This window comes from Falco punctatus, assembly GCF_963210335.1.
Source record: "Falco punctatus genome assembly, chromosome: 8".
NCBI classification, from domain to species: Eukaryota; Metazoa; Chordata; class Aves; order Falconiformes; family Falconidae; genus Falco; species Falco punctatus.
Window position 1 is genome coordinate 42,115,884 of NC_137588.1, and position 26,352 is coordinate 42,142,235.

At 45.4% G+C, this 26,352-nt stretch overlaps 1 protein-coding gene across 1 annotated transcript in view; it reads right to left on the bottom strand.

Moving 5' to 3' along the window:
• The window catches only part of RPRM (reprimo, TP53 dependent G2 arrest mediator homolog), a 62,969-nt gene that overhangs the window by 24,677 nt on the left and 11,940 nt on the right, over window positions 1–26,352 (bottom strand). Inside the window, exon 1 of the mRNA XM_080400114.1 lies at window positions 1–26,352. This exon is cut by the window's left edge and continues 24,677 nt beyond it; it is cut by the window's right edge and continues 11,940 nt beyond it. The gene's annotated coding sequence lies outside the window, so the exon portion shown is untranslated.

The following is a 26,352-nucleotide window of genomic DNA, read 5'->3' on the forward strand; positions in this document are numbered from 1 at the left end:
TATTTTTAAACTACAGGAAAAATGATTTAAAAACCCCAACAACATGAATAAAAGCTGATTGGTTCCTAACTTAATTAGAGATGGGAACAGGGGAGCCTGAGTGACATCTGTTACTTCTGCCTTCCGTGACACTTTATTTTTTCCGGACATCACTTAGGGAGAAGCATATTTCTTATGCATTTGTTTCCAGAGAAATGGTGTTTCAACTGCTCAGCAATTAATAATAGGAATCAGTATTATGTTAAATGAAGCAGACATTGAAATACTTCATTCTGTACTGTTTTCGCATTCAGTCCATCCACCAAGCAATTTTATTTCTGGCATTTATTTCCAACAGCGTGTGAAATACAAATACCTAAGTCTGATTTAATATTAATAGCTGTGTGCTGATTCTCCTGCATGTGTAGGACATTTCCAAAACAGGTTGGTTGGACAACATCCCCTCATATTTGCTCAGGCATGCCTCCCTGTTGTCTGGAGACAGCAGCCTAACCCACAGCAGTGACTCTTGGGTTTGTTTTGGGTTTTTTTTCTCCTTCTGGGAGGCAAAGACATGTTGCATAGCAAGGTGGGATTAAATCAGAGCAGGAAAACCTGGCCAGGGAGGAGACAAATGCTTGGCCATCTCTGCTTTCACAAGCTTATGAGATGCTGATGGTGTTAAATGTTATTTTGCCTTGGTATACTGGAAGAGCGCAGCTGGACGAGGAGGCTGGTGCCCCCCACCCCAGAGGGGCTGCCTGAGGGGGCATTTCCCAGGAGCCCCTGACTGTGCCGGGGCGGCTGGTGCAGGAGGAGGCTCAGGGGGAGCTGGGGAGGCATCCAAATAAGCCCAAGGGAATGAGAAGGCAAATCTCCAAGTGCGAGCTGGAGCTGGCCGAGGGACGCGGGAGGGTCAGGTTACCCCCGCCTCTCTCTGGAGCTCTGTGCATCATCAGGCAGAACCTGCCCTGCAAAGGGAAACAAGACAAAACCCTGAAAATATTGCTTATACAGAAACATGATAACGCGCAGGAGATGTATATGAGGTCAGTAAATACTGTTCTGCAGCTAAATTAACTGCTCAAAAAATATTCATGTAAAACAAACACTGCGTATTCCAGAAACTCCTTTGATGCTATCTTTGCACTGCACCTTGCTGCCCACTTTATTTCAGAACCCCCCCTTCTCTCACCCCCTCATCCCGTGTTTTATGTCGCTTTCAGTGTGAGCTCTCGCAGATGACACTTATTTACCATAAATCAGCCGCAGCCGACAGCCGGGACCCAGGATGGACTCCAGAAACCTGAGCGTCATTGATCCACGTTATCACCCGGAGGCACCGAACCTCTACCTCCTCCTGTCTGGCTGCCGTCTGCAGGCTGAGCGTGCCTGTCCTCTGACCACTGCTGCAGCCTTCAAACATCCCATTTATTAGTTGGATCAGGGAGAAAGGCTGTTTATAACTCCCCAGTACCGTGTCTGGGATACTGGGTGGGACTGGGTGCTCAGAAGCATCAGGGCAAGTATTTTTTTGGCTGTTTTGCCTTTGCTCCTGGTTCCCCACAGTGGGGAGCGCCTGGCCCAGGGAATCTTGGCATCCCATGCTTGGAGCCAGCTTGTGCTGCCCCATCGTGTTTTTCTCTGTGTAAAGCTGGAGCAGCTCTTGTAGCCGGCAGGGAAACCCAAAAGTTGCCGTTAAAGGTGGAAGATGTTTTTGATTTCGTTGTGTGGCTTTGAATGTGTGGGCAGAGAAGGGCAGCTGAGGGGCGGCAGCTACCTCACCGTGGCCAGGTCGATACGGCGTCTGCGGCAGGGGCTCGCTGGCGAGGGGTCTTGATGGAGGATCAATAGTGATGTGCCAGAAATCCAGCACTAACTCTAGAACGCCCAGTTGAACAAGGGGCACGAGCAGGAGGGAGGTGTACCCTGGCAGGGGCACAGGCAGCAGCAGCTCCTCGGTCATCTCATCCCTGCTAGCTCCTAACAGCACGTAGAAAATGTGTCTGAAAGCTGCTCTCTGCCTAAAGCTGAGCCTTACCCTCGGGCTAGGCTCAGCACCCAGCCCCGCGGTGCCGTGATGGGGGGCAGGGGGGGTCTCTCTGGGATGTGGTTTTCCCTGCTGCTGCGATGGCTTTGGGGTTAGCCGACCGCTACGGGACTGGATTTTTAAAAACCTGGATGGCAGCACAACGTCTCAGGGTTGTTGTTCTGAAACGCTGGTAAATGATGGTATCACCTGCAAATTTATAAATCACATTTAACTGCAGAGCCCAGGGAGCGCGGCACACATTAAACTTGAATATGCAGTGCAAAGGACAAAAAACATTAGCGATTACATTATATAGCGAGTTGTCATTCCCAGTGACAGATCTTTAGGCTTCTGCCTTTAAATGTACAGGGGGAATATAAAACAATAAAACATTACAGGAAAGCCGTTACATTTCAGATCAAAGTATAAATATTTAAACTCGAGGTGGCTTGAGTTTCATCGCTCACTGTCAAAGAAAGGTTCAGGAAACCCAGCCAGGCTGGCAGAGGCTCACCCCAGCGTAGCTGTGCTAGCGTTCAAACACAAACACATCCTCTTTGAGTGGCAGGAGCCACGGTGAAACCGGCTCTGAGTTTGGTTTAGCAGTACCAGCAGCCCCCGTGCCACAAGCTGCCTTGACTTTCAGCCGGCTGAATCCATTTCCAGGCTGTTCTCTGGCAAAAGGCAAAAATACACTGCTGAGGTTTCATCGGGAATCTAAATTTTGGCATCTGTAAGATGATTTTTTTTTCTTTTTTGCAAGATACTTCTAGTGAAATAATTCATCTGGGATTAGCATGGAAGTAAATACTGCTAAGTAATTATTCTATAGAAGCCTGGCAAATCTGCTTACTCAGCTGTGCCCTCGGTTCGCCGAAGGAGCTAGCACCCATCTTGCTGCGTGATGTTTTGTTTTACATTACACCAGGTTTTTGCAATCGAGTTGAAGGTTAAACTCTTTGTTTGTGTTGAATATGCTTTTGCTGTGCAATTAGTTTGAGTCATCTTCTTGAGCTTCTAAGAACAAAAAAAATGTACTGTATATTAACATCTAAAAATAAGAGTACCATTTCAGCCTTTTAACCCACTTTCTGCCAGAATTAGTTAGTTCTTTACAGAGTGGGGTATGTGCATGACTGAGAAGGACCTAAGAAATAAATAATAAATATCCTGTGGAAGGGACTTGGTTTTTTGGGAGTGATGAAGCCCCTGGGCTCCCCAGTGGGGCTGGTGTTTGTTAAACCCACATCTGAGAAGAGAGCAGCTGGCATAAGAGGTAAATGGTTTGAAACAATATTTTTCCATTTCTCACTTCACACTATTTGCTTTGATAGTGATATAAACAGATAGCTTCATAAAGTGCTGAAGGAAAGCTTCCCAAATTAATGCCCAGCTGGCAAAATATGTGATCTGAAGCAAAATTTGTATCATTTTGAATGCATATATTAAAATCAAGGCTTGGTGGTATGTTTGCAAGATGATTAATATTTACACCTCATTGCAAAATGAATGCCCAGTTGCTGTTTTAACATACTTAATTTTATGAAATGCTTCCAGTTAAAAAACCGTAATTTATAGCAGTGTGTAACTTCTGTACTGTTGGAACTCTTCTGCGTACCCATAAATTCAAACGGTGTTTCCCCAAATCCCCGTTTCCTTCCAGTGTCTTTCAGCAAAGCCCAGCCCCCATGTATGTTGAATAGAAATCATTGTGTTCTAGCAAACCATTGCTCAGGGACGTAGTTTACTTTAAAAAACCCATTATTTAAAATTAAGCCTTTGTCATCTGTCTGGTAGGTCACACGTGCCAGCCAGCCTCGTCTCCTCCCAGCACGCAGGGGAGGATCCATCTGCGGATGCTGCCCCATGGCGGGGACATTTTGGGGCTTTATTTTGATGGTGAGAGGAGCTCCATGGTTAAAGTCAACCTCTACCTGTTCAGTAGGATGGCTGAAAAACATGCATTTGGGGTAAAAGCTAGCTTTAGAAAAGGTTTTGAGATCTCACATTATTTTTTGGACTTTTCCTCCCCTTTCCCTTGTGCAAGGTCACCTGGCGTCTCAGCTAGCGGGAACACAAAGCCAGTGTTAGCAGGACCATGACGACTGCATTTGTCCTGCCCATGCCATGAGATGGGGGTTGTTTTTTTCAATGATTTGAGTCGAAAGGAGCAGGTCACAGCAAGGGGTCATTGGAAACATAATTTTCATTGTAGTAGGCAGGTTCAAGTTGAGTGATTCATGCACTCCTAGCTAACCGTGGCATGAAATGGAAAGGCTTGGGTTTAAACATGGGGATGAACCGCTCCTGAATAGCTCCAGTCCTCTCATCAACATCCCTTCTTCTTCCATCGCTGTCATTTTGTATTTCTGGTTTCTGCAGTAAAATTACTAGAAAAGTGGAGCTTGGCTGGAGCCCAGGCTTCCATTAGGTGCAAACCCCGGGGGAGCTGGGGCCAGAGCGGCTCTCACCTCCCGGGGAGCTGCTGGCATGGCTGCATTAGCCTGCCAACACCCGGCGCAGAACAGCATCTTCCCAGGAAGGTAAATGCCAGTTTTCAAATGGATCCGTTGCAGTTGCCAGTGCTGGGCTCTTAAGTGCCTCTGAGGAGCTGAGCCAAGAGGTTTAGGGATTAACAGCCTTTGCAGAAGTCAGTCCCAGCTGACCACGCTTTGAACTCTGACCTGGGCTAGCAATGCTGCGGACACGACATTTTCTGTCATGGTGCCATGTAGAAATGCCCTTTAAATGCCTACAGCTCTGCACTGCGGCAGGACGTCTCTCAGGTCCCCACACGCCTTCTTAAATCAAGGGTTATGCTTGAAGATAACAGGGATGTGCCGGGAAATGCCTCCTCATTTGACTGGTTCCTGGTGCTTCTGCTCTGCTGGGTACATGGCTCAAAGCAGGTGCCAGGAGGGTGGGTGTCTGGTCCTTCACACCCTCCTTCATGCACAGGCTGTGCTGTTGGAGAGCGGCAGGCGCCCGGCACTGCTTCTCATGTGCCCTAGAGCTCAGGCCGGGAGGAAAGGATTCCCCTTCCTTGCCTTGTGATGCTCGGTAGCTTTGCTGTCTGCCCTGGAAATCACTCTTGGGCTCCTGGGTATAACAAATTGTTCAAGCCAGCAGAGTAAAGGAGTTATTAAAAAAAAAAACCAACAACAAACAAACACAAAACAAACTTATAAATCAAGTGGGCTTACCTGGATCTCTCCAGAGGTAGGGTCAGACCCTCCGTGTGTGAACGGCAGGATGGCTCCAGCACTGACGTGGTGCCACTGACACAGCAGGTGCCGCGCAGCTGGGGCTGCTGTTCCCTCTGCCCGGTGAACTCCGAAACGGCCCGTCTGCTTGGCCAGGTCTCACTGCACCACCCTCTCCAGGGGCATAAATTGCACAATATGTTATTTCCCTGGGAAGCTCGGCTCAACTCAGGTAGGGGAAACCATGCAGGGAGCGATTTGTCCCAGCAGCCCACCATCGCAGAGGTGCCAGCCATCCCTGGCATCCCCGGCTTTCCATCAACATCTTCAAGACAACTCACAACCACTCACAAAGGGAAGGTGCTGACTCCTCGCGTGATAATTTCCAGTAATTAATGCCTTGGGGAACTCAACACCCTAACAGAGTAATAGCCTAGAAAGTCTGCCTGGGAAGTGCCTTTTTCTCAGCATAAGTTATTTCATTTTGGTTGGTAATTTTCCCAACAGAAATAGGGTCTTGGAACTGAGCAGGACTCAGAAAAAGGTTCCTCACTCCCTCTTCTTTTTCTGTTTACACCTAGAAAAAACAGTGAATGCTAAAATAAAAAGCTGTGCCTCGTTTTTAGGTGACTGATCATTGCAGTGCTCTTTGGTTTTATATACATAACCTTTATAGATCAGATCCTGAAGCTTGCAGTCATTTAAAACTAAGACTTGCAAATAAATAGGAGTGTTTTTCTTAATTTTTTATAAATCTAAAGAGAAGCTTTGCTCACAGGCCCTATGAGTTGCTCTAAAGCCTGTCCTAAATTCTCAAATGAGAGAGAAGTGCCTGAGGGTAGTAGGCAGGTCAGTAACGGGTAATATCCACTGTGTTTAGAGCCATTCACAATGTGTGTTCAAAAAGCACCAAGAGCCTAATATCCCCACAAATCAAAATGGCAATACCAAAATACTTGGATATTTTGGGGGTATTTCCTTTTTTTTTGGGGGGGAGGAGGGGTGGTGGTGGTGGTGGAAGAAGCTCAGTAAAACAGAAGTTTTTAAAAGCAAATCAATGGAATACCAGGAATCCACTCCAAAATGCTTTCTAGAGAAGCTAATAAATTTAAACAGTCTTGACAACCATAGCAATCTCTTCACACTTTAATAAGATGAAGAGTTAGTCTTCTCCATTTGTTGTGAAGATTAAATAAAACCTGCTTTCTTTTAATGCTCACTGCTGCTAAGCATTTCCTTTCTTTTGTCCCCTTGTTCACTTTCTTTTCAGCTCACGTTAAGTTTATTTTTTTCATGGGGAAATAATATTTTTGAAAAATCTCACTGCTGTTTCAAAAGTGCAAATCATGGGGTGGACATACGCTGGTCTTCTCATCCCCAGGGGCAGGAAAACCAGCTCCGAGGGTACAAGAGGCAGAGCGCTGCCTGGGCAACATCATTATTGTTGGTTTTATTTTTTTTATAGTTCTTTTTATATATATTTTAAAATATCTTTTAATAGTTCTTTCTTTCTTTTTTTTTTTTTTTAGCGTGTGAGTCTCCCAGCCTCCCTGTTTTCACTAATATTGGGTTTTAGGGACTGTAAGAGGATGAAAATATTGCGTGTATTGTATCTCAGGTGCGGCGTTAAGCACCCAGACCACCTGGCTTTGCAGGGAACTGCCCCAGTAAACTCACAATTCCCAGCCCTGGAGCTGTTGGGGTGTTACAGGTGACATTACACCTGGGGAAGGAAATGGAGCTGCGGCTGCTGGTTGGCTTCCTTCTCTCAGCCAGAAAGGCTTCTGTGGCGGGGGACATGTCAAGTGAAGGCAGACATCACAGCTCGAGGTATATACATTACAACCCACCATGCATGATGATGGTTTTCTTCTTCCTGCTGCTCCCGGGCAGGGTTAAGCTGCTCGGTGCTGTCTGCACCGCCGCTGCTGGGAGAATCGCCACTTACCACCAGCAGATGGGTGAGTGATGGCAGCGATACAAAGAGAAGAGCATCTTCTTGAAGGATGTGCACGCTCCCTTGTGAACTGGTGGTGCCTGGATTTGTGGGAGCTTGTGCCTGGGGAGGTCCAGCCTTGGCAGGGCTGGGGGCCACACGCTCAGCCTCTCCTCTGGCAAGGGGCGTCACTTTGGAGTCTTCCCAGGGCAGATGGCTGACCCCATCCCAGTGTCACAGCCGTGGTGCAGCTATGCCTCCCTGCACGGCTAAGCCACCACAGGAGGTGGCCCTCACCGCAACCAACAGGAAGCAAATAGAGAAATTCTGGGAAGAAAACACAGGCTTTGCTGCATTGTACCACTGAGCCTTGATCTCAGCCTAATTCCTGTCGAAACGTTGCTCGTAATTACATACTGAAGTACCTCGATTCTGAGAAGCTAATTAATGCAGAGCAGTGTCATACAGCCTCAGAAAAGTAGAAAAGCAGCATCTTGCTTGACCCCAGGGGAATTTTCCATTACAGCAGCGGAGCCCTCACTCAGGCAGAGCTGGGTCCTGCTGGGCAGGGCCATCTGTGGCTGCCGGACTGGCAGGCTCTCGCCGTGCTCTGCAAGATCCTAGCACACTCTCTTACCACAGTGACAGTTAACAGGAAAAATTGGGTTGTTTTTTTGCTTGGGTCAGACAGGCATGAACAAAAGGAGGCATCGTGGGTAGGTACAGGCAGCCAGGGCGGGCTGGCAGCAGCCTGTTGTGTTGATCTCAATAGTCCTCGTGTCTCTAAAGTGAGCGTTATCTTCACCCCAGCCAGCGCAAAAAGCCAGTCTTAGCAATTCCTGAAACTGAAAAGGAGGATAAAACACACACACCCCCCCTCCCCGGTTTACTGGATTTGTCGATTCTCTTGTATGCAGTGAGCAACCCGTTTCGTCTACAGAGAGAGCATGGAAATCATATCTGACCCAAACTTCTCTATATTAATACTTTCTTGCTTCAAATGTCAAAAAGAAGCACACAATTTCATATCTATGGGGAACAGAAAATGCATTTTATTTAATCTTATAAGTATGAGAAAATAAATTAATTCCTGAATTCCAGAGATTAAAATGGTTTGCTTTATGTATATTAACTTGCCAGCTATTACTGTAGAATATTTTTTAAACTTAATCTTCACTTTATAGAATGTTCAGCAAAATTTTCAATAAGGCCAAGGAATTTGGTATCTGGTGACTAGATCATATATATTCCTCCAAGCAGGTAACAGGGAACTCCGTCTCCAGCACAAAATGCTAGAAGAATCCAGCTTTGAAAGGTAGAATAAACTCTTCCTGCTTCTGACCATGTGTGTTATTTTGGCCAGCTGGAAAGTGAGTAGTACTGTGGATTTGTTAAAATTCAGAAAGCATAGACAGCTTTAAAATTTTAAAGATTAAGGGGCTGTGACATCTACCCTGCCCCTTTAATTTACAATGAATTTCAGTTTTTTTGCATGTGTTCAGGTGTTTTGTATGGCAATGCCCCAGCTGGGAGCGAACCACCTCACAGGTATGTCCCATGTGCAGTTATTTTCTTTACATATCAAAAAGCTGAGCAGAATCTTCTGCTGCACTTTGGTTTGCACACCTTTCTGCTAGGAGATGGCAATTTCTGATGTGAATTGCGTAAGCAGCATCCTTTCTCTGAACGGGGGCCTACTGGGAGATAAATAATCTGAATAGCAGTATTCTTCCTTCAGACTCAGGATTTCTGTGCATGTCAACATAAAAAATAAAAAAAAAGGTAAATTCTAAGGCCTGTGGAAATGTCAGTTGCTGTGGACCGTGACTCCCTGAGCTCCTGAATGGCGGGGTGGCACAGCCAGTGCCCACCCTTCGCAGATGCCCACCCAGGCACCCAGGGGCTGCTGGCGAGTGGCTGGGAGCCATGTGCTGAGATGCATCCCTGCATCCCTGCTGCCGGATGCTTAAGGGAACACTGGGAAGTTGATGCTGGAGGCTGCTTGCCTGCTAGCAGGAGACAGACTTTTGGCCTCTCGGGAGTTTTGGTGGTAAACCAGTCCGACGCTGGCAAGCTGTTGGGGTTTGTTTGCAGGCAAGGAGCCTCCCCCTGGGTGTGCACCACGGTACAAGTCCCATAACTGGAACATCCCGGGGTGGGATGAGCGAGATGAAATGGCACTTTTGTAGGCATCACATTTACCAGCTTCAGGAAGATGGTACAATTTTGGATGAAGAAGGTGTCCTCTCCCATGGGAGTCTTCAGGCTGAAGCATGGCATGGCAGCCTGCTGTGGGTGCGGGCTGCAGCAGGAATGGAACCACAGCATCAGTGGTGGCACCAGCTTGCTGCCCCACACCATCCCCCACGGCTCCCCAGGTGAGCAGCCTGGTGACTACCTGGGGGAAGGAAGATCCTGGTCCTCCCTTGCTTCTTGTTGTTATTGGATGTTAATCTCTTTTTGCTTTCTAACTATGCTGTTTAGCATTACTCCTTTATTTAACCAGATAGTTATTTCATCTGAAGAAAATGTACCCATGTGTGAACTTTTTTAAAGCTTGGGGTTTTGTTTATGAACTGGGTAGGCCACCTCTTGCTACCTCTGAGGGTACTGCTTAATCTAAATTAAAAAAACATCTTGGATATTTAACAAAGAGGAAATCATCTTATTTCACATTAGGTCACAGAATGGTTTGGGTTGGACGGGACCTTACAGACCACCGAGTTCTCAGATGCTCAGCAGTCTCATTCTATACATGCAAACTCGGTGACAATAACTTCACTTTTTTTGATTCCCTGGACTAATGTTGAAGAAGGCTTTTTGTGCACAGTGCCTCAAGCACAAGGACCCCATGGCCATGCGGACCCCCCCAGCATCTCAGGACCATCCCTCTGCTGCCCATGTCTGAAATGAGCACAAGTCACAGCAAAATCGAACAAGCGACTTAAAAACCTGAACTTACCTAGTTGTCTCAATGTGTAGCTTTCAGACAAATTGTGCTAAAAGTCTTCTATAAAATCTAATTAAAAATAGAGAAAATGATATCCCAAGAGGCTGGCCGATCTTGGGCATTAGAGTGCTACTTGCCTCAGTTTTTGTGCCACTGAGAGCAGTACCCGGTGTGCGAGCAGGTGTAAACTACGCCGTGACAAGTGAGCAGGATGTGGGATCTTCGCCTGCCCTTCATCTCTCATCTTCTCTCCTTCAGGCAAAGCCTTTAATGGCCTACAGCTGTCTGGGACAGGGATGCTCATGGTCCATGGATGCTCTCGGCAGCTCCCTCATGTGCAGCCACTTACTGGGTTCATTTTGTTCTCATGTTAATTTGCAAATAACAAATTACTCTTCCTGCTGTGCATGCCTTTCAGAATTGATATTAATCAATACAAGGCACAAACAAAACAATTAAAAATCAATAGCTATGCAGCTATTAGAGAGTAAAATTTCATTAAGGTTAATAATTGCAGGAATTAGGGAACTAATCAACCATAGTGATCTCCAGGAGAAGCCACCTCGGGCTCTGTGCTTCATCCAGCCTGCCCACACACTGCAGTGGCTGTGCCAAACATCTAGAATAAGTTGCTTGATATTATTTTGTAACTAATGGTCACGATAAGGACTGAAAATCAGACTTACAGCTAATATCATACTTGTCTATTTGGCAATAACCTTTCTGTAGGATAAATACAATCAGCGTGTGGTATAGAGCTGTGCTGGAAAGGCAGAGATGCTTATCCTGGGTCTGCTTCTCTGTGCCTAAAGAGATAATTTTTCCATAAAATCAGCTTTCAGGCACTTAGAACTTTTTAAATTCATTTTAGTAGCTTTTGTCTTGGGTTGAAAACCATGAGCCGACTGCCCTGAGGCACCACTTTGGGGTACCCACCAGAGGAGCACTGCCATCCTCCCACAGACCCAGCCTATGCTGGCGTTTCAGTCATTTCCTCCTCCCCGCAGGTCAGATAGGACCTTGGAGGCTGCTAGAAGCCTTAGCAAAGCATCCTAATCGTGTAGAAATTAAGAGGACTTTTCTGGGTGTGCTGCCACTAATCAGTCTGTTTGCTGCAGGCACAAATTATTTTATTCCTTAATTCAATCTGGCAGCCATAAACCTGCTTTCTGCCCTATTCCGTGCGGCTGGGATGCGGTACTGGAGTAGCACTGCAGGATGCTGCGCTGAGCTCCTTCTACGAATTGTTCATCGAAGCCCAGCAGCCCACTTCTCAGGTGCACCAAAGCAGGAGGCAATGGTGAGGTGTCATAGGGGGCCTGGGCAGCACTGCCAGACTGTCTGCCAGAGCCTGCCAGAGCCATAGACTCATAAGCAGAAACAAAAAAAAAATACAAGTAATGAGATCAAGTGAGGAAATGGAAACTAAGGTCTGAACATGAAGGACAGTTTTTTGGTCAAAACCCCCCTCTCAGACAGATGAGAAGGTCAATGGGATGACTTAATATAAAGCCTGTTATTGTTCTGTTATATATATGGTCATATACATATATATATAAATAAAATACATAATTTTCAAATGAACAGTCTATTTCTTTCTTTTTATGGATCATGACCAGCTCTCAGGGAGCCCCTGGGATTCATGCATGCTCCCTGCCATTGTAGTGAATTCCAGGCAGTGTGCTGGGGTACTGCTACTGGCAGAGAAAACACCATTTTTTTACAATATCCAGTGTAAACAATACAAGCAGAAATATTGATGAAAGGCACAGATTAAAGAAGAAAGAAAAATAACACGTTAATATAAGCTAACTCCTACAGTAACTAGGCTGCTGGCACCCTACCTGTCCCTAATGGGGATCATTGGGTGACTACGTAAGTGGATTTTTCCAATCGTCATATGCTAAGATGGTACCTGTCTAATAATATATATATTTCTGTTCCAGGAGGTCAGATGTCAGCCCTAGATAAAGGCCTCATGTCACACAAAACCTCTAAGGAGGCGATGGCCAACGCGCAGCGATCACCCCAGTCCCTGACACGCGCGCAGGCTTCACTCAGGAGTGTCAGACATGGCAAAAGCATCTGATCACTTGGAAATATTTGCAGTTGGGATGCAGGAGAGCAAACGGTGATGGCAAGTATGTCTCCTTCCTTGTGGGTTCCCCCACTTGCCCTTGGGATATGGGGAGCAGCCCCAGTTCCTCGCGCAGGCTGGGAAATGGTGTGTGGAGGGCATGTGGGCTTGGATGAATCCTGCATCCATCATTTTCACAGTGCACAGTGAAAGGTTATTAATTATATCCAACGACATAGTTGTCAATCATAGTTAGGCTGTGGAGTTTTTTTTCTTTTAATTAAAGTTACCCAGAAAGCTCATTTTAAATCATCACATAGGATGGCTGAAATTTAATACACCCTTCAGAAAAATGGCAACAATAATAATAGACTTTGGTTTTACTTTTAAACTGATAGAGTCTCGAAGCAAATCAAACCTCATCCATCTTCCCTATATTAGCAGAACAACACGTTTTTCATGTTGATGAGCTCATGCTGCTCCCCCTGAGCTCCCTGCTCCCTGGGGCTGAGGAACTGAAGCACAGGCTCTCCGCTGGCAGCAGCACTGGGGGGGTGGGTACCGTTTCTATACGGTCAAATGTGGGACAAGGGGAGGGCCAGGGACCTATTCTACCCCAAAAGGAGGAGGACACCAGGACCCCAGCCCTGCCTGTGCCTCCTGCAAGGGCCCTCATGCGCAGTGTTTATCCACACTGCCTCCTCCGTCAGGAAGTCTTCCCTTTGATGTAGGAACGAAATGTGAGGTCCTGCTTTCATTTTACAAATTGATCTTTATTCATCATCTTTTTTCCCCCATTGATTCATAACAAAGGCATGTAGAAGCAATTCACAAAAGTAATCATTTTCAGGTAGCTGGCGTTCTTTAAAAGACAAAGCATGGGCCATACCACTTATTTGTAAGAAATAATTATCTTTAATAAACCCTGGCCGAGGGTTTGTACACTCCAATGCATATTTGCATTTGGGCAATGATCTGTTCTGAACCTTCCCTCCAGGAATACAGAATCCCCCGGCACTGGGGCCAGGACAGGCTTCCATTGCCTTCAGATAATATGATCAATCTGTTCTTTTTTGGCATGAGTAACCCTGATTCGGAGAAACCGAAGCAATACATTAGAGCTGGTGACACCAGGCTGTGATTTTGGGATTGAAATAAAAAAAAAATGCAAGCAAACAAACACCTCGCCTCTTACGGCAAAAGCCAAGTAAAATGGTTCCTGTGTCCCAGATAAGCTTTGTATGTTCTTCTGTCTCTGGAAATCTTAACCTAATTAGGTGGCCAGCGCTGGGAGAAGTTCGGCTGTCAAACAGAAACCTCACTAGCTTGTCCCAGTTTGGGTCTATGCAATTCTTCCCAGTTCTGCCCTTGACTGGTTTGGCTTTCCGTCTTCCAAATCAATGAAAGCATGAAAATGCGGCAGAGCTGTAAGCAAGGGAACAATCCACCAAGGCCGTTGGGTTGCTGAAATGCTCACACATATGTAGGTACTTGTGTTGCTCCTCTGGATAGGGCCCTGTAATTTCAAATTAATAAGATGGTCCGATTTCAGTTGAATTAATCTTTATAGATCAGTTGATAAGCTTAAATACTTGCTTATATTAGGCAGACGGAAGGAAACCAAAGTCTTTTGCATAGTTGTGATTGCCAAGGAAACCACTCTGCTGGTATCCACAGTTGACATTTCATTTTTTCCTTTGTGTGGCTCTTGGAGAACTGTCTGATTACAGCTCAGAAACGCTTCCAGTCCTAATGTGTTGTTAGTCAATGTCTTCATAATTTTCTATCAGTTTATCCAAGAGCTTCTGCCATCCTTCTGAAGTTCGTTGGAGTTACTGGTTTTCATTTCTAAAAATGCATGCAGCCAAATTTAAAAATAAGACACTTGATGGAAAACCATGAATTAAATAATTGTCTGTATTCGGAATGTTTCCCACTCATATACTCAGATGTCTTCTAAAATGACCTTTTAACTAAATGATTTTTTTTTGATCCTTATTTTAAAGTAGGTCACTCTGAAGAATTGCTAGTACTTGAAACACTTTACCAAATCAAATATATTCTAGCAAATAGTAATTGGACTCTTGCTGGAAAATAAGTGTTATCTCTGGAAAAGCACGCTTCTGAAACTGAGCAGCATGTTTAAATGAGCTGTGGTACAAAATTATAAACAGCAGCTTTCCAGTTGTCCAGGTAAACTTCAGGTTCCTTGACTGTTTTATTGGAGAGCTGTTATTTCTATCCACCCTGAATTTTCCAAAGTATATTTTTTGCTGAAATTTTCCAGACCCAAGGTTTTAGAAAAACCAACAGAATAATAATGCAACCACTTTTTAAAGCAAAGAAACTTGGACCAAGAGTTTGGCTGATGGGCTTTATCACCAAAGTGAGTTTTCTAGCCATGACGGGCACACTTCTGGATGAAGACCAGCCTGAATGTGATGGTTCTGATGGTTCCACAGCGTTTCATGCAGGTGCTCTAGCAGCAGGTAGGGCAGAGGTAGGCTGCTGACCTGGCAGAGCAACCTGCCACTAGAAATAACTGGCCTATGGATTTTTTTGCTTTCCACATGAGCATGACCTTTCTCATTTTATGTTTACAAGTCTGGGTATAGAAACTTCCCAGACTGCGGGGATGTGCATGCTTTTAATTAGCTCGCTTTCCGCTAGTGCATGGAGAAGTCTTCCCTAGGTTTTAGGACTTTGGTGGGGTCACGCTTTTCTCCTCTGCTAGATAAGGAGTAGGACCCAGGCTGCAGTCCAGCCTCAGGGGGCATTTTTGCTGGTGCCAGCAGCCTTCGGTCCATGTCCCTGATTTGGCAAACCTTTCTCACACGGGGCTTGTGCTGGAGCTGGGTTGCAGAAGGAGGTCCTTGTCCTGCCTGAGATTGTGACTGGGAGACAATGATAGGAGACCCCAAAGGATGGGATCAGGACAAGTCTGTCATGCCATGTCTGCTGCAATGCAGGAAGGGAAGAGAGCCTGGAGAAGAGGGGTCAAAGAATACAATATACTGCTCATTGCAGAACCTTTTCCAAAGATGCTTGTGTTGCACCTTCCCTTGCTCAGACCTCTCCCTCCCTCCTCCTCCTCAGCTGAGCCTCCTGCACGACTGGCCTCATCTCACCAAGGCTGAGCTGTGCCACAGATCAAGTCACGGCCAAAAATCTCTCCTCTGGAGGAGGAGAGAAAGCTGCATGGCCTGGGTTCTACTTTTGCGGGAGGTCAATCCTGGTCTTGTGCGCATGAAGCAGTTTTTAAGTCTAAATTAGGCTCCATCATTTTTTTGGTGATTTGGAGGATGGTTGTGACATTTTTAGGGAAGACTGAATCAGTACCCAGCATTTCCAGAAGAGACCTTGGAGACAGCGATGTGGCTGGGAGGGAGGAGGATGAGGACATGGAGGATGAGGAGCAGAAAGGATGGCTGCCCACCGCACCGTCTCACAGGCTGGGGAGGTGAACCACAGCTGGGTCCAGGGCTTCGGGAGAAACAGGGGAACTTCACCAGTTATGGGAATCACACCTGGTGAGCAGGTACGGTGAGGGGTCTGGGTGACCGACAGTTAAACTAAAGCTAACTGGAGCATGAGGTTAATCCTTGGTGCAGGCAATCCCTCTCTGCCCTGAGTAACCAGGTTTGGTTTTTCTAACTCTGAAGTCTCCTGGGGATTTCAGATGTGTTTCTCTTAGGAGACTGCAAAACCCAGGCCCTAATCCCGGAGGCAGCTGCATTCCCCGTGCTCATGTAAGGACCAGCTCGTGCCTCCTCGGACACAGCTGAGCTGGAGCTCAGGGGAGCATGTTGGCAGAAATAATGGTGATTTCAACGCTTTTCAAAAATAACTCCTTTTTTATTCCTGTGTCTGTACATGTGCTAATGAGTTGTGGTTTGAATCAGCTTCTGATTTGTGATTTTTAATTCAGCTTATAATAGGCTATCTGTGGGGCTTTGTCTTTGAGAATATAACTCAGTGTAATTATTACAGAGAAGTTTTCAGAAAACTGTGCTAGCAGCCAAGATAGCATCTCCATTCTTCTTTCACTGCTCATCAGTTTACATGAGCCTTTCTTATGCGTAGCTTTCTGACCATACTAAATTTTTCTGAAACAAACACTTCACCCACAGTTATCAGACAGCAACATGCCTGAGATATTACATTATATTCAGCAAAAAGCCTCAGAAAGCACAGATTGGGCACCTCTCTCCCTCGGAGAACTGGACAATAGCGGATTTCTGTTATTGTTCATTTTTTTATTCTGTCATAAGATCTTCCATCTTTTATTTTTCTCTTCTATATCCTGGACATTTTCTAATCCCTTTCTGAAGACCATACAATGGTAGGTTATTGTTCAGTTTAAAATGAGTTATGACTAAAGCCTCCAGCCTGCCCCGAACCTCCTTGTTTTCCTTTATTTCCTATTTGAACTCGGTTCATGTGGTAGCCACAGAAACCATATTTGCATGCTCAGAAACTGGAGCAAAATACCTGGCAGGTGCTTGCCTGGCACTGGCTCCCGTCGGCATTCATGCTCCATTTCCCGAGAATGGCACCTCACTTATGCCAAAACAAAAAAAAAATGTGAACATGAACATTATTTAAAAAGAGACTGAAAGAAGGGGCCCACCAAGGAGGAGTGCACTTTTGCCTGGTGTGAGGACACAATGTGTGGATGACAGCAAGCAGAAAATCTGTTCCTGGGGACCATCTTTGGCACTGGATGGAGAAGTACAGTTACTGAGTTGTATTTGTCATCACCCCAGTTCTTACGGAGTGTTCATCTAGCGAGTAATTTATTTCCAAAATGAAAATACTGGCATTCGTGCTCAAATGCTGCAGGGACCTTACTGAAATAGCAGAATATTTTCTATTATGAGTTATTGTTGTTGTCCTGTCCCAAGGTTTGAGAGCACCACACCTTTACAGTCCTGTTAGGAAACAGTGGTGGGAGCCAGAGGCAATCCTACCACCTTACAAAGATGTGCTGATGTGAATGTTTGCTCTCATAGATGCAATGGGCTGCTTCCAGAGCTTGACTTTCTCATAAGCAGTTACAAATCAATGGGATGCAACCTGCATGGACAAAACGTTCAGCTCTCAAGTTTTGCAGCCCATGGCCGGGCCAGCCTCTCCAAGCATGAAAGGGCAGAAATCCAACTGCAACAGCACCGAAGGAGCCCCGTTCCTTCAGTAAGACAAGGACCCTCCTACTGATTTGGCTGTAGGGAATGGTGAGACCCTTTGCAGCTGAAGGAGAAGGCCTTGCAGTTGTCCAAAATAGCCAGTTGATTTGCTCCTACAGAAACCCCTAAAGACCAACAAAACAATGATCTATCATGGATGGGGACGGAATATATCTTCTTGCTCTCTAGGGTTTGCTCATAGTAGTAGCAGCTGCATTAGTAAATGCCACATTCATGAGGAACGAAGGCATTGCCTGAGATGGTATGATGGTATTTTCAAAAGCATCACGGAGGTTAATGACAAATTTCTCTAGCACTTTGGCATCTAAGTGCCTTAAGCACCTTCTCTAGTGTTTGTCCAGATAGAAACAGTCTTTAAAGCAAAGTCTGCAGCAGCAAGGAGCTGAAAACTGGCCATACTACCCAGATGCAATGTCTCCTTTACAGACCAAACTAAAGATCTCTGTCTCACAGTTTCCATCTGTTCCCTCAATTTAATGACTTCTGATTAGGCAAAATACAATTTTCCCCTTTCATGCAAATTCAGCGTTGATTCTAAAAAAGCAGAAAGGACTGTAGGAAGCTATATTTTCATAAGCCTTATGAAAACATGAGGCAGTTGCTAAAGATGCCTTCCTACAGTCAAATATCCAGGGAACAATACACTAAGGGTGCAATGAAGTGGCCAGTGAACTTGCTCGTCTCCTGATAGACCTCTGAGTTGCCTCACCTTTGCAAAACGAGGCCGTGAGTCAAGGAATAAAGGGCACTGTGAAGAACAAAGCATGGGAGTAATTTCAGAAAGGGTATTCTATTGATGGCCAGTTGACTGCTGATTTTCTCAATCTAGTAGTCCTGCAAACAGAAAGAGCCAAGGTGGGAATGGGGAAAAATGACCGCCGAGAAGGTGTCTGCTTCCACTCTGCGGCAGCTTTCCAGCTAACCGCTTGGCGCAGGGGGGGCTCCATAGCCGTGAGAAGCTACTGCCACCATGTTTGTCCCTTCCGTCGAAAACTGCTGTTTTCATCTTATTTAGCCTGTTAAAAACAATGGAAAGAGGTGCCCAGGGATAACGCCTCGTGCACACTCACCTCCAGCAGAAAGCCTCCGAGCCCATTTACTATTATTAATGACAGTAATAGTCACTATTTACATACGCAGTTGGCAGCCTTGGAAAGGCTCCTGTAAACATCCCCCTTCTATAAATACCGGAGTTCCAAACCAGCCGCAGCATCTTGGTCTTGCTTCACCAGGATTTTGGGGGCTGCTGGATCTTTGGGGGCTGCTGGGGAGTGACACCCATGGCTCCAGGTACAATCCCGGAGCTAGAGATGCAGTGGGGGGATGTGGTGGGGAAAGAAGACATGATTTGTTTTATTTATTTTATTTATTTATTTACTTTATTGCATGGGACTTGGGAAAGGGATGTGAGACCTCTCCCTGACAGCTAACCGACCCCAGGGGGGGATGAGGTGGTGCACGGATGGGGCTTCCAGCAGCATCACTCAGTGCAAATGGTGCTTTACATTTTCTTCTACTCCTTCTAGCTTTTTTCTTTTCTTTTTTTCATTTGCATTCAGGCCTCTGGGCTACTTTGTTCGGTTATCCCATATCCAGACATAAAATCTAAAACACATGGCGAAGTGATGCATCTGACAGTGCACTTTTTTTTTTTTTTTTAAAGTTAGCTACCAGTGGTTAGGAGAGACTGTCTGCTTTTATTTTCTATTTTTTTTAAGCAACTGAAGATGTACAGTCCAGGGACTGCTGATCGTGGGTCAGGCAATAAAACCTAATCCCTTCCAAATCACTTATTATTATGGGTGACAGTTTATAGGGGCATTAGCTGTTCTTCTGGACTGTAATTGAGTGAGCCCGTTTTGCTACTGGCTGCACCCAGCTCCCCTGGAATTGTTACTTATGGCTGATGTGTGATACCAAAATTGCTCTTCATCGCAGCCATCCAAGTACCACCAGGCTCCATTTTTCTTTCTCAGCATGCACATGGCAGTTTTTTACTTATTTAGGATAAATATTCATGTCAAATTGCTATTGAAATACAGAGAATATTACTTAGCACTTACTAGATATTCAAAGCACAGAAAATATAATAAATTTAATGTAGCCATTTTCAATGGAAGAGTCCTATAAGTTGTCTTGTTAGCCCCAAAATTGCTCTTTGGGTCAAGCAATTGAAAGGAAGAAGCACTGCAGGAATCCTAGTGAAGTACAGTTCCTAAGCCCAAATAATTAAGATATCGTTTACTGGCCACTAGTATTTAACTTAAAATAGACTCCTTTTCATTACATCATTACATAGAATTCAGTGGAATTTCTCCAAATTCTTAAGCATTTCTGGATAGAAAAGGGAGCCATCATAGGTGACAGGACCTACACAGAACCTCTGCATGGCCACCTCTGTGGCGCAGGCACTTGCTAAATCAGGATGTTTTTTCTGCAAAAACAGAAAAGAGCCAAAGCATTAGAGAAACACAAGAATATTTAATCAAAATTGAAACCCCATGTCCTTCTCTTTGCCCACCCAGGATCTGAAGATGCATTTTTGTGTGCGTGGCTGCAGGTACACACACACGTTCAGTCTACAGTGGGTAGAAACGATTTTTGTAATGAGTTCTGCAGGTCAAGAACACATTTGGAAAGTTTACATCTTTAGTGTCCAACAGCTGGACATACTGAAGGCTTTTGTTGTGGCGAGGCGGTGGGCCAGGCTGCCCAGAGCAGCTGTGGGTGCCCCATCCCTGGCAGTGCTCCAGGCCAGGCTGGATGGGGCTGGGAGCAGCCTGGGCTGGGGGGAGGGGTCCCTGCCCGGGGCAGGGCTGGGAACTGGGTGGGCTTTAAGGTCCCTTCCAGCCCAAACCGTCCTGTGATTCTATGATTTGTAGGTGAGAAGGTGTTACCAAGGTGCTGAACCATTTATCTTGGCCCTACATGCAACAGCCTGTTTTAAACACAGATTTAATATAGCTGGTATTGGTATGGCTGCGGAGGGAATACAGAATTTAATTTGCAGTGTCAGCTCTGGTGACAGGTTCATTCATAACGTTATGAATTAGTTGCAGCAGCTTTACCTGTGAAAATGTTGCGTATTTGTCTGCCTCTTCTAAATATTCAAGCCAGCTCTTGTTCTCTAAATGAATGTGGTTTTGTTCTTATTATCTCACAAAGCTACAAAACTCAATTTTATTCAATTATACCTTTAACTTTTGGAATTGCATCTTGTCCTTCTGTCCCAGTAACACCCCGTTTGGAAGGGCCAGCATCTGGCTCTGAGCAGGAGCTTTGTTCGCTCCCCGGTTCTCTCACCGCCTATTGTGGATCGCTGAATTAGACAGAAATGCCAGATGAAAAAGAAACAGAGACTTATCACTTGGTGGTGGAAGCACAAAGACCTGAAGAAAATTAATTCTCCCTATTCAACTGCCTCAGGATTTGGAGGGAGAATGGCAAAACTCGCTCGGGAAACATCAACAGTGCTCGACCCGTATCCGTAGCACAGTATCCATCTTTAGACAGCAATATATTGCAAGCTTGCTGTGCTATCATCCGCTTCTCTGTCACGTACAGGAGATGGTCAGGAGCTGATGTAAGGGGTTTTGCTTTCCTTGTGCTCCAGCCCCAGGGAAAGGAGCTTTGGAGATTGACTGAGGGAGATAACGCCTCGTTATTTCTGCCTTCCATAAACCTTCAAGCTTGCCAAGCGCCAGTGGGAGCTGAGGTCACCTGACGCTTCTTGGTAGGTCCTTGGAGTTGCTCAGATCTTCAGCTGAGAGCTAAAAGGCTATTTCACTTATTTCTTTTCCCTCACCCCCATTCCCTGGTTATACCCTCCTATTTGCACCTTCCCTGATCTTCACCCTGAAAGAAAATGGTCCCTCATCACCCCGAACCGACCCTGGCTGGCAGCCAGAGACCTTTCTGCTCATGCTGTGTGAGGGATGAAGCAGCCTCGTGGGCTCCCAGGGGACTCGATGATCTTAAGGGTCTTTTCCAATGTACCCGACTCTATGACTCCCACCAGTCCTTGCCCTGGGGGGCAGAAGAAGCAGCTGAGTGGGGGGCAGTGGGTGGCACCAGAGGGATGCTGGACCAGTCGTGATGCTTGAACTGCTTTTATTTCTATTTCGGTTCAGCACGTGTTTGCTGCTGTTGGCAGAGGTGATTTCCAATTGCCCGAGCACCAGACAGGTTTCCCCTTACTCCTTTCTGTACGAACCTGGGTTGCGTCAGGGCACATCCCCAGTGGCTCCAGCCTCTGCCCTGTGGCACTGTAGCTTTCTGGGTTTTAAATGTGTACATACCTGCTTTATTTTTTATTATTTATACCTGTCAAATAGCAGAGATACCAATGAAAATATTTTTCAACTGAGCAGGTCAGGTCATTTCAGCTGATTTAAATTTCAATATATTGGTCAGTGTGGGGCTATCCTGCACAGGCAGAGGAAAGTTAAAAGTGTTTCTCTGATAATCCAAAAGCTAAGTTAGGATAAGTAATATAAAGCTAACAAAGGAGAGCACAAATAAAGCTTTTTATGCACTGCTAGCTATGGGTGCTGTACATCATGATACCAGTAAAGACAGTGCAAAAATTTGAAGATACTGTAATTAGTGAGATCTTATTTAGTACTTAAAACACCACAGGGAGAGCAGAAGTGGCAGCAATTTTCAGTAGCCTCGCAGGGCCTCTGCACTTGGGAGCATTACTCAGGACTGCCACAAGCATCACCAAGATTGTTCTCTGGGTGACTGAACCACAAAACCTTTTTTTTTTAAGTTGCTTCAGCTAAAAATTGTAGTCCTTTACCACATCTGCCATAACTTGTGTGTTTACACTTGCTATTAAGACAGGTGGTTTTATCCAAGCCTTTAGCGTATTGAATCCACAGGATACAACAGCCCACAGTGATGAAGTGGGATCTGCGCTGGGGTGTTATTGCACCCCAAAGCTCTCGGTGTGGCTTTCCAGGGCAAGGCGTCAGACAGCACAACTAGGGGGAAATGTGCATCTTTGGAGTGTTTGCAGGAAAAAGCAGGAGGCGCTGCTGCGGCCCGGAGCCCCCAGTTCAGAGACGAGAGGCGGTGTCCTGTCTCTAATGCCTGCCGTCCTGATTTCCAGCTTCCACTTAGCAGGACCTCTCCCGGGCGATATCTTTTCGTGGATGCAAAGGAAATTAGGGACTAAAAGCAGGAGCCTCTTAGAGAGGCCAGGGGCACCATCAGCTATAAAAGGCAAAGTTCCCTCGCCCTCCTGAGCTTGCACATCCACCACCATTTCTTTCTCCATTTAAGGACTGCCACTTCCAGCTCGCAGAGCACTAACGGAGACTCATTCAGACCCTTTCACATCTCCTTTTGCCCTGTGAGATGACTCATTTCAAGGACCCGGGGCTATGCCATAGACGTCCTTCTCTCTGAGAGGAATTTTTCCAGGATTGTTACTCCTTGGAAGAGTGCCTGGTACGTAAGCATGACTATTCATCACCTTTAGATCAGTCTATCATTTCTCTTTCAACAACAAATATCCTGCTTGTGCAAGCTGTTTTACTACCGGCTTTAATATCTTTCCATTTCCCATTTTGGATTTCTATTCCAAACAAAATCATCGTGCCGCAGAGCTGGGGCTTTCACCATGTAAATGAGGGCTGCTGTACTCAGGTAGCTGAGAAAGTGATGACTCTTAAATTAACTCTGCCTCCAGCATGAAGTTATAGGTACTTTGTGCTATACGCCTACCAAGTGGCTACAGCATTGCAGTATGTCTGGTTTACAGTCTCATTAAGTCATTGCTGTGCTGGGTTGAAGTCTCTGTCTTATCAATCATTCCTCTAAAAATGTATCAGAAGGGAACAAAACATGACTTAGGCGGTAAGTGTAACAGACCTCTATAATTATGGTCCGAATTTTGTGTTGTATTTTAGCTTTTCTCATAAGCCATACATGATATTCTTACTTTCTACTTGGTAAATTGTTTTTTCTTTTAGATTTGGAGGGAGAAAGATACATTTTTTCTAAAATAAAATAATTACACCACAGAGATCTTGTTAACCACTGCACATTTCTGAGGCAGCAAATATAGTAGTATGTCATCCCTGTTTTGCAGTTGCAATACTAAATTGCAGTTGGAGAAACGGGGACATCTGAGGTGTGGATTAATCTCAGCACCCAAATATTGTCATGGGAAGCATTTTGTTTCCAGAACTCAAAATGCCATGGTGATTGGGAGTAGCCTGAAGGCTGCATTCAAAGCTTATGCAGCAGTGTTGTAAACAGGCACTTTGAAGGCAGCAAGGGGATGCCTAGAGGTGCACAGCTGGCCAGGTGTTTTGTCTTCACCTTCCCCAGAAGGTAGATGGAGACTGGCAGCAGCTGGAGGTGAGGGAGAGGACAGGGTGGTCACTGCTCTAAAGCTGAAGGAAAAACCCTCACAGGCACGGAGGTTGTACGGCTGAGTTCCTCTGGGCCAGGTCTGTCCCACGCCAGCCTGAGGGACGTGGTGGGCAGATGTCACTTTTCAGCACGGACTACTGTTGGGATCATCTCCATGTACTCCACTCCGGAAAAATGACCTTGACCTATAGGGTGAGAGAGAATGGCTATGTAAAAGCCTACCTATCTTAAATAAAAAAGCACTGTATATTTACTGAAAAATTGGAAAACAGGCACTCTGGTAAAATAAAGGAGTAAAGCGGAGAGAAATGGCAAGCAGAAATAAGTGCAGCACAGCTCTTTTTAAAAAAGTGTTTCAGTAAAAGGAACAATACTATGTGGTACTGTTCTTAGATTACTAGGTAGGAACAACACAGCTGTTAGTCATGGGGAGCAAAGGCAGAAATGTTAACAATATTTTTCTGAAAATATGTAAAGAACAAGCTAAGGGCTCTTGATGCTGCTTGAACGAGCTCTAAGTCTGCTTGGAGAGCCCCAGAGGTATAAAATGAAATTTCACATTTAACAGCGTGCCAGTGCTTTGAGAGTCTGTGAGGAGCACCCCTGCTAATCACGTGCACATCAGTCAATCATCCATCCGTCCATAGAACCATGGGATCATTGAGGTTAGAAAAGACCTTTCAGACCATCAAGTCCAACCACTAGCCCAGCGCTGCCCAGCCCACCACTAACCCATGGCCCCAAGCACCTCATCTATGCATTTTCTAAACACTTCCAGTGATGGCGATTCCATCACCTCCCTGGGGAGCCTCTTGCAATCCATCCATCCATCCATCCATCTATCCATTCATCCATTCACCCCAGGCATGACAAGGGAGGGGCAAAACTTTGATATCATGGGTTATGAAAGGCCAATACAACTGCTGCTGATCTACATGGCTTTATATGAGGCAGATGTTATCAAACTTTACCCTTCACACAACATGCATTTTTATATTGTTTAACATGGAAAATGTATATAAGGATGAAGAAAGTAGGTGACATTTATATCCCCTTGGACTCTGCCCTAGGAACCAGGATACTGAAGGTGTTTCTATGTCACTGCAATGGAATCAGCTGAAGGTAGGTGTGCAGTGTGACACTCGGACTAAAAGAACAATTAGCATACACACAGTTTTTTGAACAGAAGAATACAGATTTATGGGGCAGAGTGGTTGTGTTGCTTTGGCGAGTCTGCGACTGGAACATTGTGTCCAGTTCTAGCATTCAAAAAGAAAAAAAAAAAAAAAAAAAAAAAGACACTTATTAGATGGCAAAGATTCAGGAAAGTACTATGAGCACAATTATGCTACCAAAAGCATGTCTTTTGGTTAACGGAAAGGAAGTCCAGGGCTTAGAGTTTGTAAGTCTCATACATGAGATGGAAACTGGTAATGTAGAGCCTTCCACTGTAGGGGAAAAAGAAAAGAAAGAAGAAAGAAATCCATGTGTGACATGAGGTATATTCAGACAAAAATCGCACGCAATTTCTGAATTTTGAGGATAACTAGCCATTGTTACAGTTGTGTTTAATCTCCACGGATCAGAAAAAAATTAAACTTCATATTTGATATTTTTCTTTAAACAATGTAATTAAAAAATGGATTAATTAAGGGAAGAGACAATGGTGAAACTGGTCTTTCCATGGTACCTGACTACCCATATTATTATGTTTAGTATTTCTACTCCAGTACACACCTACAGAGGCGTTATCACCTTCAGTGAGGAGTCTGCTCTCCTTGGCAAGGTCTTTCCAAGACTCACAGGCTCGTTATAGTATGAATCAGAGCTACTTACCTCCATGTGCACCGATTTTGGATTGGTATCTTCGGAAGACAAAGAATCGGATTTCGTTTGAAAAAGGTAAAATTTGTCACTGCTTTCTTCTGCTCCTCAAGCAATCCTTGCTTGGCTGACTGACTTCTCCCAGGTGTTCCTAACCTACCCCAAGGTGTCGGTTACCTTCCCCAAGGTGTTGATAACCTTCTCCAAGGTGTCAGTAACCTTCCCCAAGGTGCTGGTAACCTTCTCCAAGGTGATGGAGGCAGGTCTTCAGGAAAGAGATGGCTCTGGGGCATGTTCCAACACCAATGAAGTCTGCTGATGAAGTGAGTCAACTGCCAAGTGCTTTGCTTTGGGGCTTCCTTCCTCAGTGAGGCAGCGGAAAACAAGAACATCCAGCTGTCTCCATACCCACTGGCACTCATGATTATAAAGTATGAAAGAGCTTCTGCAGCTGGGGGATGGTGTGGGGCTGAGGAGTTTGGGCACCTGCAATAAGCAGTGAGCGAGGAGGAGGCACCATCACAGGGGTGGAGGAAGGACAGGAATGCTCATCCACTCTGGGAGTCATCATCAGTGCTGTGTCCTGCCGTTAATCTCCTCCCCTGTGCCCACCCTTGCTTCTAAGTAAATTACTGCAAGATAAACGGCCCCTTTGAACCTCTCTCCAAAGAGAAAATAACCCATTAAAAATCTCTGGTGCAAAGAAACGTTGGAATTAGACAAGAGGCAATTCTGCTGTTCCATCCAGCAGCTGCCGGTA